Genomic DNA, 17,682 nt, shown 5'->3' on the forward strand with positions numbered 1-17,682 from the left:
CTCTAGTTATTGTCCTTATTTTGTCTTCCTGTTCTTATTTTTCTTACTATTGTCCTTATTTTGTCTTCCTGTTCTTATTTTTCTTAATATTGTCCGTATTTTGTCTTCCTGTTCTTATTTTTCTTACTATTGTCCTTATTTTGTCTTCCTGTTCTTATTTTTCTTAATATTGTCCGTATTTTGTCTTCCTGTTCTTATTTTTCATACTATTGTCCTTATTTTGTCTTCCTGTTCTTATTTTTCTTGTTATTGTCCTTATTTTGTCTTCCTGTTCTTATTTTTTCTTGTTATTGTCCTTATTTTGTCTTCCTGTTCTTATTTTTTCTTGTTATTGTCCTTATTTTGTCTTCCTGTTCTTATTTTTCTTGTTATTGTCCTTATTTTGTCTTCCTGTTCTTATTTTTCTTGTTATTGTCCTTATTTTGTCTTCCTGTTCTTATTATTATTATTATTACGATTATTCGCTTATTCCTTCTCTTATTTCCTCAACTTCAATGTTGAGCTGACAGTAGCTGTCAGCAGTCAGACAGCAACAGTCTGACAAGTTATGGTCAAGGATGCTGTTGGTGTCATCATCCCGTGTGACTGATCTCCAAGTTAGAGATCAGTGACTGACGGTACATGACTCCCCTGTGGACTCGATCCTCCGTCTGTTTGTGTTCGTAATTCTGTGTCTGATGGAAGGTGTAGGATAACCCTGGGGAGGGTTAGCAACCCAGGGAGGGTTAGCCACCCAGGATAACCCAGAGGAGGGTTAGCAACCCAGGGGAAGGATAGCCACTGGATAACCCAGGGGAGGGTTAGCAACCCAGGGGAGGGTTAGCCACCCAGGATAACCCAGGGGAGGGTTAGCCAGCCAGGATAACCCAGGGGAGGGTTAGCAACCCAGGGGAGGGTTAGCCAGCCAGGATAACCCAGGGGAGTGTTAGCAACCCAGGGGAGGGTTAGCAACCCTGGATAACCCAGGGGAGGGTTAGGAACCCAGGGGAAGGTTAGCCAGCCAGGGTAACCCAGGGGAGGGTTAGCCAGCCAGGATAACCCAGGGGAGTGTTAGCCAGCCAGGATAACCCAGGGGAGGGTTAGCAACCCAGGGGAGGGTTAGGAACCCAGGGGAAGGTTAGCCAGCCAGGGTAACCCAGAGGAGTGTTAGCCAGCCAGGATAACCCAGGGGAGTGTTAGCCAGTCAGGATAACCCAGGGGAGGGTTAGCAACCCAGGGGAGGGTTAGCCAGCCAGTATAACCCAGGGGAGGGTTAGCCAGCCAGGATAACCCAGGGGAGGGTTAGCCAGCCAGGATAACCCAGGGGACTGTTAGCCAGCCAGGATAACCCAGGGGAGGGTTAGCAACCCAGGCTAGGGTTAGCCAGCCAGGATAACCCAGGGGAGTGTTAGCCAGCCAGGAAAGCCCAGGGGAGTGTTAGAGAGCTAGGATAACCCAGGGGAGTGTTAGCCACCCAGGATAACCCAGGGGAGTGTTAGCCAGCAGGATAACCCAGGGGAGTGTTAGCCAGCCAGGATAACCCAGGGGAGTGTTAGCCAGCCAGGATAACCCAGGGGAGGGTTAGCCAGCCAGGATAACCCAGGGGAGGGTTAGCCACCCAGGATAACCCAGAGGAGGGTTAGCAACCCAGGGGAAGGATAGCCACCCTGGATAACCCAGGGGAGGGTTAGCAACCCAGGGGAGGGTTAGCCACCTAGGATAACCCAGGGGAGGGTTAGCCACCTAGGATAACCCAGGGGAGGGTTAGCAACCCAGGGGAGGGTTAGCCAGCCAGGATATCCCAGGGGAGTGTTAGCAACCCAGGGGAGGGTTAGCCACCCTGGATAACCCAGGGGAGGGTTACGAACCCAGGGGAAGGTTAGCCAGCCAGGATAACCCAGGGGAAGGTTAGCCAGCCAGGGTAACCCAGGGGAGGGTTAGCCAGCCAGGATAACCCAGGGGAGTGTTAGCCAGCCAGGATAACCAAGGGGAGGGTTAGCAACCCAGGGGAAGGTTAGCCAGCCAGGGTAACCCAGGGGAAGGTTAGCCAGCCAGGATAACCCAGGGGAGGGTTAGCCAGCCAGGGTAACCCAGGGGAGGGTTAGCCAGCCAGGGTAACCCAGGGGAGGGTTAGCCAGCCAGGATAACCCAGGGGAGTGCTAGCCACCCAGGATAACCCAGGGGAGGGTTAGCAACCCAGGGGAGGGTTAGCCAGCCAGTATAACCCAGGGGAGGGTTAGCCAGCCAGGATAACCCAGGGGAGGGTTAGCCAGCCAGGATAACCCAGGGGACTGTTAGCCAGCCAGGATAACCCAGGGGAGGGTTAGCAACCCAGGCTAGGGTTAGCCAGCCAGGATAACCCAGGGGACTGTTAGCCAGCCAGGATAACCCAGGGGAGGGTTAGCAACCCAGGCTAGGGTTAGCCAGACAGGATAACCCATGGGAGTGTTAGTCAGCCAGGATAGCCCAGGGGAGTGTTAGAGAGCTAGGATAACCCAGGGGAGTGTTAGCCTCCCAGGATAACCCAGGGGAGTGTTAACCAGCAGGATAACCCAGGGGAGTGTTAGCCAGCCAGGATAACCCAGGGGAGTGTTAGCCAGCCAGGATAACCCAGGGGAGGGTTAGCCAGCCAGGATAACCCAGGGGAGAGTTAGCCAGCCAGGATAACCCAGGGGAGTGTTAGCCAGCCAGAATAACCCAGGGGAGTGTTAGCCAGCCAGGATAAACCAGGGGAGTGTTAGCCAGCCAGGATAACCCAGGGGAGTGTTAGCCACCCTGGATAACCCAGGGGAGGGCTAGCCACCCAGGATAACCCAGGGGAGTGTTAGCCACCCAGGATAACCCAGGGGAGGGCTAGCCACCCCGGATAACCCAGAGGAGGGTTAGCAACCCAGGGGAAGGATAGCCACCCTGGATAACCCAGGGGAGGGTTAGCAACCCAGGGGAGGGTTAGCAACCCAGGGGAGGGTTAGCCACCCAGGATAACCCAGGGGAGGGTTAGCCAGCCAGGATAACCCAGGGGAGGGTTAGCAACACAGGGGAGGGTTAGCCAGCCAGGATAACCAAGGGGAGTGTTAGCAACCCAGGGGAGGGTTAGCCACCCTGGATAACCCAGGGGAGGGTTAGGAACCCAGGGGAAGGTTAGCCAGCCAGGATAACCCAGGGGAGGGTTAACAACCCAGGGGAAGGTTAGCCAGCCAGGGTAACCCAGGGGAGGGTTAGCCAGCCAGGATAACCCAGGGGAGGGTTAGCAACCCAGGGGAGGGTTAGCAACCCAGGGGAAGGTTAGCCAGCCAGGGTAACCCAGGGGAAGGTTAGCCAGCCAGGATAACCCAGGGGAGGGTTAGCCAGCCAGGGTAACCCAGGGGAGGGTTAGCCAGCCAGGGTAACCCAGGTGAGGGTTAGCCAGCCAGGATAACCCAGGGGAGTGTTAGCCACCCAGGATAACCCAGGGGAGGGTTAGCAACCCAGGGGAGGGTTAGCCAGCCAGTATAACCCAGGGGAGGGTTAGCCAGCCAGGATAACCCAGGGGAGGGTTAGCCAGCCAGGATAACCCAGGGGACTGTTAGCCAGCCAGGATAACCCAGGGGAGGGTTAGCAACCCAGGCTAGGGTTAGCCAGCCAGGATAACCCAGGGGAGTGTTAGCCAGCCAGGATAGCCCAGGGGAGTGTTAGAGAGCTAGGATAACCCAGGGGAGTGTTAGCCACCCAGGATAACCCAGGGGAGTGTTAGCCAGCAGGATAACCCAGGGGAGTGTTAGCCAGCCAGGATAACCCAGGGGAGTGTTAGCCAGCCAGGATAACCCAGGGGATGGTTAGCCAGCCAGGATAACCCAGGGGAGTGTTAGCCAGCCAGGATAACCCAGGGGAGGGCTAGCCACCCAGGGGAGTTTTAGCCAGCCAGAATAACCCAGGGGAGTGTTAGCCAGCCAGGATAAACCAGGGGAGTGTTAGCCAGCCAGGATAACCCAGGGGAGTGTTAGCCACCCAGGATAACCCAGGGGAATGCTAGCCACCCAGGATAACCCAGGGGAGTGTTAGCCACCCAGGATAACCCAGGGGAGGGTTAGCCACCCAGGATGACCCAGGGGAGGGTTAGCCACCCAGGATAACCCAGGGGAGTGTTAGCCACCCAGGATAACCCATGGGAGTGTTAGCCAGCCAGGATAACCCAGGGGAGTGTTAGCCAGCCAGAAAAACCCAGGGGAGTGTTAGACACTCAGGATAACCCAGGGGAGTGTCAGCCACCCAGGATAACCCAGGGGAGGGTTAGCCAGCCAGGATAACCCAGGATAGGGTGAGCCACCCAGGATAACCCAGGGGAGGGTTAGCCACCCTGGATAACTCAGGGAAGGGTTAGCCAGCCAGGATAACCCAGGGGAGTGTTAGCCAGCCAGGATAAACCAGGGGAGTGTTAGCCAGCCAGGATAACCCAGGGGAGTGTTAGCCACCCAGGATAACCCAGGGGAGGGCTAGCCACCCAGGATAACCCAGGGGAGTGTTAGCCACCCAGGATAACCCAGGGGAGGGCTAGCCACCCAGGATAACCCAGGGGAGGGTTAGCCACCCAGGATGACCCAGGGGAGGGTTAGCCACCCAGGATAACCCAGGGGAGTGTTAGCCACCCAGGATAACCCATGGGAGTGTTAGCCAGCCAGGATAACCCAGGGGAGTGTTAGCAAGCCAGAAAAACCCAGGGGAGTGTTAGACACTCAGGATAACTCAGGGGAGGGTCAGCCACCCAGGATAACCCAGGATAACCCAGGGGAGGGTTAGCCAGCCAGGATAACCCAGGGGAGGGTTAGCCACCCTGGATAACTCAGGGAAGGGTTAGCCAGCCAGGATAACCCAGGGGAAGGTTAGCCAGCCAGGATAACCCAGGGGAGTGTTAGCCAGCCAGGATAACCCAGGGGAGTGTTAGCCAGCCAGGATAACCCAGGGGAGTGTTAGCCAGCCATGATAACCCAGGGGAGGGTTAGCCAGCCAGGATAACCCAGGGGAGGGTTAGCCAGCCAGGATAACCCAGGTGAGTGTTAGCCAGCCAGGATAACCCAGGGGAGTGTTAGCCAGCCAGGATAACCCAGGGGAGTGTTAGCAAGCCAGGATAACAGCAGGTGTAAGGTGACTTGCCCATACGTCTCACCCTGCCCAGGATGCCACCCACAACACTCAACTAGCACTCAGGTACCTACTTACTGCTAGGGTGAGACGTATGGGCAAGTCACCTTACACCTGCTGCCACTGTTCACCTAGCAGTAAATAGGTACCTGGGTGTTAGTTGAGTGTTGTGGGTGGCATCCTGGGCAGGGTGGGACGTATGGGCAAGTCACCTTACACCTGCTGTCACTGTTCACCTCGCAGTAAATAGGTACCTGGGTGTTAGTTGAGTGTTGTGGGTGGCATCCTGGGCAGGGTGAGACGTATGGGCAAGTCACCTTACACCTGCTGCCACTGTTCACCTAGCAGTAAATAGGTACCTGGGTGTTAGTTGAGTGTTGTGGGTGGCATCCTGGGCAGGGTGAGACGTATGGGCAAGTCACCTTACACCTGCTGTCACTGTTCACCTAGCAGTAAATAGGTACCTGGGTGTTAGTTGAGTGTTGTGGGTGGTATCCTGGGTAAAACACTGCAGGAGGCCTACTTGCCCATGCTAGGTTAGTCCAACACACCCACTTGTCTTAGTTATTTTTAAAGCTACGGAAAGTTTTAGCTTCAATGCCGCTCCTCGGGAGTTTGTTCCACTCCTCTACAACTCTACTGCCAAACATATACCTTTCTAAATCTAAATTTTTCCAACTTGAAACCATTGCTACGAGTCCTGTCTTTCATTTGTTCACCTCAATTATATCAGTAACAGCCTGGTTGATCAGGCTCTGATCCACCAGGAGGCCTGGTCACAGACCGGGCCGCGGGGGCGTTGACCCCCGGAACTCTCTCCAGGTAAACTCCAGGTAATATCCTCCATAATTCTACGCCTTTGTAGAGAGTGCAGATTCAGGGCCCTCAGTCTGTTCTCGTAGGAGAGAGAGGGCCCTCAGTCTGTTCTCGTAGGAGAGAGAGGGCCCTCAGTCTGTTCTCGTAGGAGAGTCAGGGCCCTCAGTCTGTTCTCGTAGGAGAGAGAGGGCCCTCAGTCTGTTCTCGTAGGAGAGAGAGGGCCCTCAGTCTGTTCTCGTATTAGAGAGAGGGCCCTCAGTCTGTTCTCGTAGGAGAGAGAGGGCCCTCAGTCTGTTCTCGTAGGAGAGAGAGGGCCCTCAGTCTGTTCTCGTAGGAGAGAGAGGGCCCTCAGTCTGTTCTCGTAGGAGAGAGAGGGCCCTCAGTCTGTTCACGTAGGAGAGACAGGGCCCTCAGTCTGTTCTCGTAGGAGAGACAGGGCCCTCAGTCTGTTCTCGTAGGAGAGAGAGGGCCCTCAGTCTGTTCTCGTAGGAGAGAGAGGGCCCTCAGTCTGTTCTCGTAGGAGAGACAGTCTGTTCTCGTAGGAGAGACAGGGCCCTCAGTCTGTTCTCGTAGGAGAGAGAGGGCCCTCAGTCTGTTCTCGTAGGAGAGAGAGGGCCCTCAGTCTGTTCTCGTAGGAGAGACAGGGCCCTCAGTCTGTTCTCGTAGGAGAGACAGGGCCCTCAGTCTGTTCTCGTAGGAGAGAGAGGGCCCTCAGTCTGTTCTCGTAGGAGAGAGAGGGCCCACAGTTTGTTCTCGTAGGAGAGACAGGGTCCTCAGTCTGTTCTCGTAGGAGAGACAGGGCCCTCAGTCTGTTCTCGTAGGAGAGAGAGGGCCCACAGTTTGTTCTCGTAGGAGAGACAGGGTCCTCAGTCTGTTCTCGTAGGAGAGACAGGGCCCTCAGTCTGCTCTCGTAGGAGAGACAGGGCCCTCAGTCTGTTCTCGTAGGAGAGACAGGGCCCTCAGTCTGTTCTCGTAGGAGAGACAGGGCCCTCAGTCTGTTCTCGTAGGAGAGACAGGGCCCTCAGTCTGTTCTCGTAGGAGAGACAGGGCCCTCAGTCTGTTCTCGTAGGAGAGAGAGGGCCCACAGTTTGTTCTCGTAGGAGAGACAGGGTCCTCAGTCTGTTCTCGTAGGAGAGACAGGGCCCTCAGTCTGTTCTCGTAGGAGAGACAGGGCCCTCAGTCTGCTCTCGTAGGAGAGACAGGGCCCTCAGTCTGCTCTCGTAGGAGAGAGAGGGCCCTCAGTCTGTTCTCGTAGGAGAGAGAGGGCCCTCAGTCTGTTCTCCTAGGAGAGACAGGGCCCTCAGTCTTTTCTCGTAGGAGAGACTGGGCCCTCAGTCTGTTCTCGTAGGAGAGAGAGGGCCCTCAGTCTGTTCTCGTAGGAGAGACTGGGCCCTCAGTCTGTTCTCGTAGGAGAGAGAGGGCCCTCAGTCTGTTCTCGTAGGAGAGAGAGGGCCCTCAGTCTGTTCTCGTAGGAGAGAGAGGGCCCTCAGTCTGTTCTCGTAGGAGAGAGAGGGCCCTCAGTCTGTTCTCGTAGGAGAGAGAGGGCCCTCAGTCTGTTCTCGTAGGAGAGAGAGGGCCCTCAGTCTGTTCTCGTAGGAGAGAGAGGGCCCTCAGTCTGTTCTCTTAGAAGAGAGAGGGCCCTCAGTCTGTTCTCGTAGGAGAGACAGGGCCCTCAGTCTGTTCTCGTAGGAGAGAGAGGGCCCTCAGTCTGTTCTCGTAGGAGAGACAGGGCCCTCAGTCTGTTCTCGTAGGAGAGAGAGGGCCCTCAGTCTCTTCTCGTAGGAGAGAGAGGGCCCTCAGTCTGTTCTCGTAGGAGAGACAGGGCCCTCAGTCTGTTCTCGTAGGAGAGACAGGGCCCTCAGTCTGTTCTCGTTGGAGAGACAGGGCCCTCAGTCTGTTCTCGTAGGAGAGACAGGGTCCTCAGTCTGTTCTCGTAGGAGAGACAGGGCCCTCAGTCTGTTCTCGTAGGAGAGAGAGGGCCCACAGTTTGTTCTCGTAGGAGAGACAGGGCCCTCAGTCTGTTCTCGTAGGAGAGAGAGGGCCCTCAGTCTGTTCTCGTAGGAGAGAGAGGGCCCTCAGTCTGTTCTCGTAGGAGAGACAGGGCCCTCAGTCCGTTCTCGTAGGAGAGACTGGGCCCTCAGTCTGTTCTCGTAGGAGAGAGAGGGCACTCAGTCTGTTCTCGTAGGAGAGACTGGGCCCTCAGTCTGTTCTCGTAGGAGAGAGAGGGCCCTCAGTCTGTTCTCGTAGGAGAGACAGGGCCCTCAGTCTGTTCTCGTAGGAGAGAGAGGGCCCACAGTTTGTTCTCGTAGGAGAGAGAGGGCCCTCAGTCTATTCTCGTAGGAGAGAGAGGGCCCTCAGTCTGTTCTCGTAGGAGAGAGAGGGCCCACAGTTTGTTCTCGTAGGAGAGAGAGGGCCCTCAGTCTGTTCTCGTAGGAGAGACAGGGCCCTCAGTCTGTTCTCGTAGGAGAGAGAGGGCCCTCAGTCTGTTCTCGTAGGAGAGAGAGGGCCCTCAGTGACCACACTCACAGCAGTGACCACAAGGCAGTGACCACACAGCAGTGACCACACAACAGTGACCACACAGCAGTGATCACACATCAGTGACCACACAGCAGTGACCACACTCACAGCAGTGACCACACAGCAGTGACCACACAGCAGTGACCACACTCACAACAGTGACCACACAGCAGTGACCACACAGCAGTGTGTCATGTAGGGGGGTAATGATTGAATAGGATATAAGTGGGGAATATGGGAGTAAGGGATTATGTAGGCAGGGGTGAGGCAGGCGAGGTGGTAGGAGTGAGATGATTAGCAGAGGTAGGTAGGTAATGACAGGTCAGTGGTGACCACCACGACACTCTCATTAACTCTACACTACTCACTAACATATGCCTCGCCCATTCTTCACTCATATAAACATAATAAAATATAAGAAAAAAGAATAAATAACGGGGACAGTGAATATTACTATTCTACTCAAACACAGTTTATTATTAAGTCCTTGTACAATAATATATTTGGGAACAGAGCATTATTGGTTTAGATAAATGGGATGGTACATATAAGCAGTGAGACAGGGAATACAATCAACTTGACCAAAATGAATATAACTTACAAATAGTACAGAGGACAGTTCACTATAGGAACTAAGCCACAGGTCCCAAGACCTACACAGCACGAGTACTGCGCCAAGCCAGTACTCTGCCCAATGCCTCCAACAGTCTCCTCCAGAGACTTCAGCAGCCTTCTCCCGAGCCCTGCACCCCAGCAGCAGCTCCGCTCGAAGTCTCTGCTCAGGAGCTCTGCACCCCAGCAGCAGCTCCGCTCGAAGTCTCTGCTCAGGAGCTCTGCACCCCAGCAGCAGCTCCGCTCGAAGTCTCTGCTCAGGAGCTCTGCACCCCAGCAGCAGCTCCGCTCGAAGTCTCTGCTCAGGAGCTCTGCACCCCAGCAGCAGCTCCGCTCGAAGTCTCTGCTCAGGAGCTCTGCACCCCAGCAGCAGCTCCGCTCGTAGTCTCTGCTCAGGAGCTCTGCACCCCAGCAGCAGCTCCGCTCGTAGTCTCTGCTCAGGAGCTCTGCACCCCAGCAGCAGCTCCGCTCGTAGTCTCTGCTCAGGAGCTCTGCACCCCAGCAGCAGCTCCACTCGTAGTCTCTGCTCAGGAGCTCTGCACCCCAGCAGCAGCTCCGCTCGAAGTCTCTGCTCAGGAGCTCTGCACCCCAGCAGCAGCTTTGCTCGAAGTCTCTGCTCAGGAGCTCTGCACCCCATCAGCAGCTCCGCTCAAAGTCTCTGCTCAGGAGCTCTGCACCCCAGCAGCAGCTCCGCTCGAAGTCTCTGCTCAGGAGCTCTGCACCCCATCAGCAGCTCCGCTCGTAGTCTCTGCTCAGGAGCTCTGCACCCCATCAGCAGCTCCGCTCGTAGTCTCTGCTCAGGAGCCCTGCACCCCAGCAGCAGCTCCGCTCGTAGTCTCTGCTCAGGAGCTCTGCACCCCAGCAGCAGCTCCGCTCGAATCTCTCGATCATGCTCTTCCTTGGGCTTTTATGGTGGTCCAAGCACCCTCCACAACCACGTGTACGACCTGACGCCTAGGTCTGAGGCGTCAAGAACAAAAGACCTCAGACGTGGGCGTGGCTACAGACGTTTGCCAAGGCAAGGTGTGACCATATAATTGGTTAAATTAGGTCTCCCCAGAGACCTCACAAGCCCAGCTGGACTACATCACAAGTGACCACACTCACAACAGTGACCACACAACAGTGACCACACAGCAGTGACCACACTCACAACAGTGACCACACAACAGTGACCACACAGCAGTGACCACACTCACAACAGTGACCACACAGCAGTGACCACACAGCAGTGACCACACTCACAACAGTGACCACACAGCAGTGACCACACTCACAACAGTGACCACACAGCAGTGACCACACAGCAGTGACCACACAGCAGTAACCACACTCACAACAGTGACCACACAGCAGTGACCACACAGCAGTGACCACACTCACAAGAGTGACCACACAGCAGTGACCACACAGCAGTGACCACACAGCAGTAACCACACTCACAACAGTGACCACACAGCAGTGACCACACAGCAGTGACCACACTCACAACAGTGACCACACAGCAGTGACCACACAGCAGTGACCACACTCACAAGAGTGACCACACAACAGTGACCACACAACAGTGACCACACAACAGTGACCACACAACAGTGACCACACAGCAGTGACCACACAGCAGTGACCACACTCACAAGAGTGACCACACAACAGTGACCACACAACAGTGACCACACAGCAGTGACCACACAACAGTGACCACACAACAGTGACCACACAGCAGTGACCACACAGCAGTGACCACACAGCAGTGACCACACAGCAGTGACCACACTCACAGGGGTAAAGGATCTTGAAAAAAACTGTAACCTACATTCTCAGAATTTATTTTCCACTATTTACATACAAAATATATTACATCTTATATATATATATATATATATATATATATATATATATATATATATATATATATATATATATATATATATATATATATATATATATTATTGGTAAAATAATTGTTGATGTAACTGTGAGAGTCACAGCCACTGAAGAAGGTGCAGGCTGGTGAAAGGCCTCGGGTTTACTTTGCTCTTCTTTTGGCTTGTACGTGTGTGTGTGTGTGTGTGTGTGTGTGTGTGTGTGTGTACTCACCTCACCTAGTTGAGGTTGCGGGGGTCGAGTCCGAGCTCCTGGCCCCGCCTCTTCACTGATCGCTACTAGGTCACTCTCCCTGAGCCGTGAGCTTTATCGTACCTCTGCTTAAAGCTATGTATGGATCCTGCCTCCACTACATCGCTTCCCAAACTATTCCACTTACTGACTACTCTGTGGCTGAAGAAATACTTCCTAACATCCCTGTGATTCATCTGTGTCTTTAGCTTCCAACTGTGTCCCCTTGTTACTGTGTCCAATCTCTGGAACATCCTGTTTTTGTCCACCTTGTCAATTCCTCTCAGTATTTTGTATGTCGTTATCATGTCCCCCCTATCTCTCCTGTCCTCCAGTGTCGTCAGGTTGATTTCCCTTAACCTCTCCTCGTAGGACATACCTCTTAGCTCTGGGACTAGTCTTGTTGCAAACCTTTGCACTTTCTCTAGTTTCTTTACGTGCTTGGCTAGGTGTGGGTTCCAAACTGGTGCCGCATACTCCAATATGGGCCTAACGTATACGGTGTACAGGGTCCTGAACGATTCCTTATTAAGATGTCGGAATGCTGTTCTGAGGTTTGCTAGGCGCCCATATGCTGCAGCAGTTATTTGGTTGATGTGCGCTTCAGGAGATGTGCCTGGTGTTATACTCACCCCAAGATCTTTTTCCTTGAGTGAGGTTTGTAGTCTCTGACCCCCTAGACTGTACTCCGTCTGCGGCCTTCTTTGCCCTTCCCCAATCTTCATGACTTTGCACTTGGTGGGATTGAACTCCAGGAGCCAATTGCTGGACCAGTTCTGCAGCCTGTCCAGATCCCTTTGTAGTTCTGCCTGGTCTTCGATCGAGTGTATTCTTCTCATCAACTTCACGTCATCTGCAAACAGGGACACCTCAGAGTCTATTCCTTCCGTCATGTCGTTCACAAATACCAGAAACAGCACTGGTCCTAGGACTGACCCCTGCGGGACCCCGCTGGTCACAGGTGCCCACTCTGACACCTCGCCACGTACCATGACTCGCTGCTGTCTTCCTGACAAGTATTCCCTGATCCATTGTAGTGCCTTCCCTGTTATCCCTGCTTGGTCCTCCAGTTTTTGCACCAATCTCTTGTGTGGAACTGTGTCAAACGCCTTCTTGCAGTCCAAGAAAATGCAATCCACCCACCCCTCTCTCTCTTGTCTTACTGCTGTCACCATGTCATAGAACTCCAGTAGGTTTGTGACACAGGATTTCCCGTCCCTGAAACCATGCTGGCTGCTGTTGATGAGATCATTCCTTTCTAGGTGTTCCACCACTCTTCTCCTGATAATCTTCTCCATGATTTTGCATACTATACATGTCAGTGACACTGGTCTGTAGTTTAATGCTTGTGTGTGTGTGTAATGTGTGTGTGTGTGTGTGTGTACTCACCTAATTGTGGCTGCAGGGGTCGAGAATCAACTCCTGGCCCCGCCTCCTCGCTGACCGCTACTGGGTCCTGCTTTGAACCTGCTCCATGAGCTTTATCATACCTCGTCTTAAAACTATGTATAGTTACTGCTCCACTACATCACTTGCTAGGCTATTCCACTTCCTAACAATTCTGTGGCTGAAGAAATACTTCCTAACATCCCTTTGACTTATCTGGGTCTTTAACTTCCATCTGTGACCCCTTGTTGCTGTGTCACATCTCTGGAACATCCTGTCTCTGTCCACCTTGTCTGTTCCACGCAGTATGTTGTATGTCGTTATCATGTCTCCCCTGACCCTCCTGTCCTCCAGTGTCGTCAGACCGATTTCCCTTAACCTTTCTTCGTAGGACATACCCCTGAGCTCTGGAACTAATTTCTTGACGTGTTTGACTAGGTGTGGGTTCCAAACTGGTGCTGCGTACTCCAGTATGGGCCTGACGTACACAGTGTACAGTGTCTTGAACGATTCCTTACTGAGGTACCGGAACACTATTCTCAGGTTTGCCAGGCGCCCATATGCTGCAGCAGTTATCTGGTTAATGTGTGCTTCTGGCGATGTACTCGGTATTATACTCACCCCAAGATCTTTCTCCTTGAGTGAGGTTTGCAGCCTTTGGCCACCTAGCCTATACTCTGTCTGCAGTCTTCTATGACCTTCTCCGATCTTCATGACTTTGCATTTGGCGGGGTTAAATTCTACGAGCCAGTTTCTGGACCACGCGTCCAGCCTGTCCAGGTCTCTTTGTAGACCTGTCTAGTCTGCATCTGATTTAATTCTCCTCAGTAACTTCACGTCATCTGCAAACAGGAACACTTCTGAGTCTATCCCTTCCGTCATGTCGTTCACATATACCAAAAATAGCACTGGTCCCAGGACTGACCCCTGTGGGACCCTGCTCGTCACTGGCGCCCACTGTGATACCTCATCACGGACCATGACTCGCTGTTGCTTCCCTGTTAGGTGTTCTCTGATCCATTGGAGTGCCCTTCCTGTTATATGCGCCTGATCCTCTAGCTTCTGTACTAATCTCTTGTGAGGAACTGTGTCGAAGGCCTTCTTGCAGTCCAAGAAAATGCAATCACCCCACCCCTCCCTCTCATTTCTTACTTCAGTTACCTTGTCATAAAACTCTAGTAGGTTTGTGACACAGGATTTGCCTTCCATGAATCCGTGCTGGCTGTCGTTTATAATCTTGTTCTGCTCCAGGTGCTCCATCACTTAAGAGCTTCTCCACCTCCTCCTCAGTTGTGTGTAATTCATCCAACACTTGTTAGTATATCCCATGTTGCTGTACGCCACTGTTTGACTTCCGGTTGTCCCTTCAGCCTCCACTGTAAATACTTCCTGAAATATCATGTTGATCTCCTCACATACCTCCCGGTCGTTTCTTGTGAGGTCTCCACCTTCTTTCCTCAGCCTGATTACCTGCTGTCTTCCTCCTGATGTGGCTGCAGAGTAGTTTCGGGTCAGAATTGACTTTCGATGCTATGTCATTTTCATACTGCCGTTTCTGGCTCGTCGACTAATCTCTTTATTCTCCTGAGTCCTTTGCATTCTGTAATTTTTCCATTCTCTAGAGCACTTAGTTTTTGCCTGCCTGCACCTTCGGGTAAACCAAGGGCTCGTTCTGTCCTTCCCATTATTTCTGTTACCCTTGGGAACAAACCTTTCCTCTGCCTCCTTGCATTATGTTGTTACAAAGCCCATCATTTCGTTTACTGATTTTCCTACCAACTCCTGTTCCCACTGAACCTCCTGCAGGAAGGTCCTCATTCTTGTGTAGTCCCCCCTTTTATAGTTTGGCTTTTCCCTTTCTTCTCCTGTTACCCTCTCCACTTTTAGCTCCACGATGTATTCAAAGCTCATAACTACGTGGTCACTAGCTCCAAGGGGCCTTTAATATGTGATGTGCTCAATGTCTGAGCTAGTCAGGGTAAACACAAGGTCCAGTCTTGCTGGTTCATCCTCCTCTCTCTCTCTGGTTGTGTCCCTAACACGTTGATGAATAAAATTTTCCAGTACCACATCCATCATCTTGGCTCTCCATGTTTCGGGACCCACATGTGGCTCCAGGTTTTCCCAATCAATCTCCCTGTGATTGAAGTCTCCCATAACCAGTAACTTCGCTCTACTTGAGTGGGCCCTTCTTGTGTGTACTCACCTAGTTGTACTCACCTAGTTGAGGTTGCGGGGGTCGAGTCCGAGCTCCTGGCCCCGCCTCTTCACTGATCGCTACTAGGTCACTCTCCCTGAGCCGTGAGCTTTATCATACCTCTGCTTAAAGCTATGTATGGATCCTGCCTCCACTACATCGCTTCCCAAACTATTCCACTTACTGACTACTCTGTGGCTGAAGAAATACTTCCTAACATCCCTGTGATTCATCTGTGTCTTTAGCTTCCAACTGTGTCCCCTTGTTACTGTGTCCAATCTCTGGAACATCCTGTCTTTGTCCACCTTGTCAATTCCTCTCAGTATTTTGTATGTTGTTATCATGTCCCCCCTATCTCTCCTGTCCTCCAGTGTCGTCAGGTTGATTTCCCTTAACCTCTCCTCGTAGGACATACCTCTTAGCTCTGGGACTAGTCTTGTTGCAAACCTTTGCACTTTCTCTAGTTTCTTTACGTGCTTGGCTAGGTGTGGGTTCCAAACTGGTGCCGCATACTCCAATATGGGCCTAACGTATACGGTGTACAGGGTCCTGAACGATTCCTTATTAAGATGTCGGAATGCTGTTCTGAGGTTTGCTAGGCGCCCATATGCTGCAGCAGTTATTTGGTTGATGTGCGCTTCAGGAGATGTGCCTGGTGTTATACTCACCCCAAGATCTTTTTCCTTGAGTGAGGTTTGTAGTCTCTGACCCCCTAGACTGTACTCCGTCTGCGGCCTTCTTTGCCCTTCCCCAATCTTCATGACTTTGCACTTGGTGGGATTGAACTCCAGGAGCCAATTGCTGGACCAGTTCTGCAGCCTGTCCAGATCCCTTTGTAGTTCTGCCTGGTCTTCGATCGAGTGTATTCTTCTCATCAACTTCACGTCATCTGCAAACAGGGACACCTCAGAGTCTATTCCTTCCGTCATGTCGTTCACAAATACCAGAAACAGCACTGGTCCTAGGACTGACCCCTGCGGGACCCCGCTGGTCACAGGTGCCCACTCTGACACCTCGCCACGTACCATGACTCGCTGCTGTCTTCCTGACAAGTATTCCCTGATCCATTGTAGTGCCTTCCCTGTTATCCCTGCTTGGTCCTCCAGTTTTTGCACCAATCTCTTGTGTGGAACTGTGTCAAACGCCTTCTTGCAGTCCAAGAAAATGCAATCCACCCACCCCTCTCTCTCTTGTCTTACTGCTGTCACCATGTCATAGAACTCCAGTAGGTTTGTGACACAGGATTTCCCGTCCCTGAAACCATGTTGGCTGCTGTTGATGAGATCATTCCTTTCTAGGTGTTCCACCACTCTTCTCCTCCTGTGTGTGTGTGTGTGTGTGTGTGTGTGTGTGTGTGTGTGTGTGTGTGTGTGTGTGTGTGTGTGTGTGTGTGACATACACGGAATTATCTTCTTTTCCATTCCAGGAGGGGCCAGGAGCTGTGAATCGACCTCTGTAGCCACATATAAGTGAGTACACACACACACACACACACACTCATGGCTATATCATAGGGACTATCATGCAGTAGTCTCTACTCTACCTTCCTTGACTATCCCTGACTATCCCTAACTTTCAAAGACTATCCCAGACTATCCCTGACTATCCTACACTATCCTAGACTCTCCCAGACCTCTCCCAGACTATCCCAGTCTCTTCCAAACTCTCACAGACTATCCCGGGTTTTCCCAGGCTATTCCAGACTATTTCTGACTATCCCAGATTATCCCAGACTCTCACAGAATATCCCAGACTCTCACAGACTATCTCAGATTCTCCCAGACTAATCCAGACTATCCCAGGCTATCCCAGACTCTCACAGACTCTCACAGACTCTCCCAGACTCTCCAAGACTATCCCAGACTATTCCAGACTATCTCAGATTATCCCTGACTCTCACAGACTCTCACAGACTCTCACAGGCTCTCACAGACTCTCACAGACTCTCACAGACTCTCTCAGACTCTCCCAGACTCTCCCAGACTCTCCAAGACTATCCAAGACTATTCTAGACAATCTCAGATTATCCCAGACTCTCACAGACTCTCACAGACTCTCACAGACTCTCACAGACTCTCACAGACACTCACGGACTCTCACAGACTCTCACAGACTCTCACAGACTCTCACAGACTCTCACAGGCTCTCCCGGACTCTCCCAGACTCTCCCAGACTCTCCAAGACTATCCAAGACAATTCTACACTATCTCAGATTATCCCAGACTCTCACAGACTCTCACAGACTCTCACAGACTCTCACAGACACTCACGGACTCTCACAGACTCTCACAGACTCTCACATACTCTCACAAACTCTCACAGACTCTCACAGACTCTCACAGACTCTCACAGACTCTCACAGACTCTCCCTGACTCTCACAGACTCTCACAAACTCTCACAGACTCTCCCAGACTCTCACAGACTCTCACAGACTCTCACAGACTCTCACAGACTCTCACAGACTCTCACAGACTCTCACAGACTCTCCCAGACTCTCCAAGACTATCCCAGACTATTCCAGACTATCTCAGATTATCCCAGACTCTCACAGACTCTCACAGACTCTCACAAACTCTCACAGACTCTCACAGACTCTCACAGACTTTTACAGACTCTCACAGACTCTCTCAGACTCTCACAGACTCTCACAGACTCTCACAGACCCTCCCAGACTCTCCCAGACTCTCACAGACTCTCACAAACTCTCACAGACTCTCACAGACTCTCACAGACTCTCACAGACTCTCACAGACTCTCCCAGACTCTCCCTGACTCTCACAGACTCCCACAGACTCTCACAGACTCTCACAGACTCTCCCAGACTCTCCCTGACTCTCACAGACTCCCACAGACTCTCACAGACTCTCCCAGACTCTCCCTGACTCTCACAGACTCTCACAGACTCTCCCAGACTCTCCCTGACTCTCACAGACTC

The sequence above is a fragment of the Cherax quadricarinatus genome, chromosome 92 (genome assembly GCF_038502225.1).
Source record: "Cherax quadricarinatus isolate ZL_2023a chromosome 92, ASM3850222v1, whole genome shotgun sequence".
NCBI lineage: Eukaryota > Metazoa > Arthropoda > Malacostraca > Decapoda > Parastacidae > Cherax > Cherax quadricarinatus.